We start from the raw sequence: 3,979 nt of genomic DNA, 5'->3' as shown, positions 1-3,979 counted from the left end.
GAGACCATTTTGTCCGAAGCGGTGCCCAATACTCTGTCCTCAAATGCAGAAGAGGGAGGTTTTAGATATACAAATTTTAGCTATACAAATGAAGCTTTGATGGATTTTTTGATTAGTTAATTGTAAATGAAGCCAGTTCGTTTTAGTGTCATTTTCTTTGCCCCATCTCTATTTTTATCCTGACTTCAGGAAATTTTGTTTTCACCCTTAGGGGGTGTTGTTTTGTTGAGACGAGAATGTGGTTATTTTATTTTATTTTCATAAAATCGCGAGAGAAATTCTAGAGCCAAATCCAATTGCCTTGATCATGACTGGGGACTGGGCGTGTTAAAGTCATTCTAACACTGCCCCTGATGTCACTGTAGGCTACTGCAGACTGGCTCTAATGACACTTGAACAGACACCCTGTTTAAGTTTTCCTGCCTGAATAACAACATTTTTCCCCAAAGCAGGAGCTTGCGCTTAACCATGTTTCTGAGAATCTCCAACAGACTTTGAATAACCGTTCCTGACCAAAGAGGGGAACAGGGAGACCAGACCAGAGGACTCTCCTTTTGCTCTTCTGTTTTGTCTCTGTTTGTCTCTCTCATCTGTGGATCCACAGACGGAGCACTTCATCAGCCTGTACTGGGGGAGCGGGAGCGCCGAGGTGGGCCTCCAGCAGCACGACCCGGGCCGGCCCTACGTGGAGCAGTACAGGGATGGACCGGGTTCAGTTCAAGAGCCTGTACGTGCTGCTGGCGCCCTGGCTGTGTGGTGTCCCACCGCACCTTCACCCTGCTGAACCAGGACAGGGACTCCCTCCTCACCTGCCAAGAGCTCGCTGGCTGACCGCTCTATGTGGACCTGCCCAGTGGGGAGACAAGAGACTACCAGGAGCAGATAAGCAGCCTGAGAAACATGGAAGAGAAGTAGATGTTGCGGGAGGAACCTACCCGTCAAAAAAAAAAAGGAACTGTCAGCACATCCTCGGCCAAGTGGGCCATGGGAACATGTAATAATGGATTTTATTGAACTCTCTCCATGCCAGGGATGTCTTCAACAGAGTGAGGACCGCCATTCCTGAGGCTAAGGAGGGGTTCCTGCATCACATCTCTCCTGGGGATTGGGTCCTGGTCCGCGACCACAGACGAAGGAGCTGGAACTCGCCGAGGTGGCTCGGGCCGTACCAGGTTCTACTCACCACGCAGACAGCGATCTGAGAGGACTTTGTGGATCCATTGTTGATGCTTATTTCCTTAATGCTTGGATTAAGAATAAGAGCACGCGAGTGGTTGATTCAAGCTGGTTAAAACAAAGACGATAGCTTTATTCTTCAATACGTTTGCAAGCGGTCTCTCACAACAGGAAGTCAATTCAAGTCAGAGAGCCCCGTCCAAGAGGGGCGGAGCCCTTTTAAAGGAGCCGTGTCGTGACAGGGGGTTGTGATCTGTTGTGCCAGTTGCTCTGGCTTAAACAGATGGCCGTGAGAAATCAGTTAAGGTCGGCTTTCCACAAACATTGTAAAACAATAAACTCAGAGAAAACAGGAACCTAACAGGAACCTAAATAGTAAGATAACAGAAAACCTATCTTGGCGTGAACACATGGGTGATGAGTTGAAATTCTTTAACAATTCCCCAATCTTGTGGGTAAAACATCCACAACAATAATAATATAAATGAAAGAATCAACCATGTGGAATCAAATTATAAAATATCATCATAAGCAAGGTAAAAAGATAACATGATACTAATCTAATACAGATTTCATATATTCATGAGTGGAAAAAAAACCTCTTTCTTCTGAGAGGAAAAAAACTTAACTTCAAGTTTCAAAACAATTCAAAATCCTTATTTCCAATGGCACAGACTTGACTAAGTTCTTGAGTTGAATGAAGGTCTAATTCAACTTCTCCTTTGAACATTAATGCAGTAATGGGCATATCTGTAACAGTATTCAAACACTTTCCAATACACTTAAGAACAATGCCAATAATAATAATAATCAAAATAATAATCATAAAAATGATACCTAGAGATCTGAGAATATTTCCAGAACTTGAAAAAGCATTATCGAAAATTCCCCAAGCATTAAACCCATGGACAGTCTTTAAGATCTGAATACCTTTCATGTTTGATTCATGGAACTCTGTTAATGTGGCATTTGGATCTGAGATGAACGAACAACATTCTGACCCTACAATCGCGCATGTTCCTCCTTTACTAGCAAGAATTATATCTAAGGCAAACCTATTTTGTAGCACAACTTTCTTCATTTCATTCACCTCCTTAGCTAAGGCCGAAATTACTCTGTCCGATGCATTCAAGTGATCCGCCAAGACAGCGGAGAGAGTCATGAGTTCAGTTTGGGTGTTATACATGCCATAGTTAGGGAAAAATACACCAAAAATAAACTGAAAGGGCGATATAGCACGACGATGTCTATAATTTGATTGATGATGAATTACCTGCATTTCAGCGTGATCCACCTTCCTAATCATGGGAATTAAATGAGCAAGATAGCATCTTCCTACACTGTTGCTATTTAGGTTTGAATAAGCTGTATCGCCACAGACTAAAAATACACCTTTTGGAAGGCCTATCGCTGAACCTGGATATAAGAATTCGTAGATAGGAGCAACGCAGGAGCTAGTGCCTAGATCATTAATTTGTGTCCTAATTTGTGTGTTGTATCTGAAAAGATCAATACAGGCTGTAACCTGTTGAAGAGGTACTACTTTGAATTGGTCGACTTGATTTTGATGTTCCATTTCTTGAGGATGCAATTTTGTTTGTGCTTTAATGATGCAATCGATAATTTGACATTTTAATCCAGAAATGGTAATTGAATTTCGCCAATTAACTGTAGTAGATACAGCTGTGCAAGCTAACCTAGTACTCGGTGCATGATTGTCTATTTGGACTAATATAACTTGAATATTGTGAACCAATCCCTGTCCAGCTATTTCAGAAAAGTGTGTAACCTTGAACAGAATAAGGCGGGAGAAATTAGAAGGTCTATGATTCTCATTAACCTCTAGTGTTAATTTGCTTAGAATAACCTCTTCAATCCCTGTATAGGAGTTACCTAGTCTATCTAATCCTACATGAAAATGACAAGCAGAGGATTGTCCAGGAGCAGAGAAAACATGAGTAGCTAAACCCTGCCAGTCATAGTGTGACCATTCTGCTTGGGTTAAAGGAATTGGATAGAATATGGGCGCAGCAGTACTAAGAGGTACATTTTGACAAATCCAACAGTTAGCGTAGTTCATTCTATGTGCAAAGTCTCTGACTATACTAATAGCTTCATTAGGATGCTTCTTTTCCTGTCCAATTGACTTAGCTGATTTGGTTAGGTGCATAGAGCAGTTAAACACAGTACCTTGAGGATAATCTGGAACAGATCTACAAATGTCAACTCCATAATTCTTTGTTCTTGATACTCGCATAACATCTTTAGTTAAAACACACCAATAAGGAGAGTCTTTCTCTACATTAACTTCAGTCACAGTTACAACAGTAGAACCTGGGAATCGTTTGTTACTTTCAAATCTCACATAAGCAGTATGCAGTATCTTCCATCCATCTTCGTCTATCGTATAGATCCAACAGTCAAGTGGAGTGCAACGCTCAACGGGACAAACGAATACTGGAGTGTGTTCTTGTCTTTTCCTTCGTTCAATGGTTTCAGTTTCCGGAGAGAACTGGTCCGAGTTCTCTTTCAAGGGGGGTGCGAGTAGGTGTGTGAGGGGGAGTGTGGTTGGATTATGATTGGGCGTTGCTGGGGCAGGGGTCAAAGTTGTCATCATGACAGCAATGAGGAAAAGATAGGGTGTGTTATCCTTGGTCTGATTCCTCAGATGAGGAGACCAGAGAGTGAGCTTTCGCCCTGGTGGTGACACCGGGTAATGCATCTTGGTTGTTGGAAACTTTTGGCCGGCTGGCCTCGTCTTGGTTTGGAACCAGCCTGCAGTGGGTGGCGTGTACCCAAGACG

The sequence above is a fragment of the Borostomias antarcticus genome, assembly GCF_949987555.1.
Source record: "Borostomias antarcticus genome assembly, chromosome: 32".
NCBI classification, from domain to species: domain Eukaryota; kingdom Metazoa; phylum Chordata; class Actinopteri; order Stomiiformes; family Stomiidae; genus Borostomias; species Borostomias antarcticus.
Note: the sequence above shows the minus strand (reverse complement) of the source record.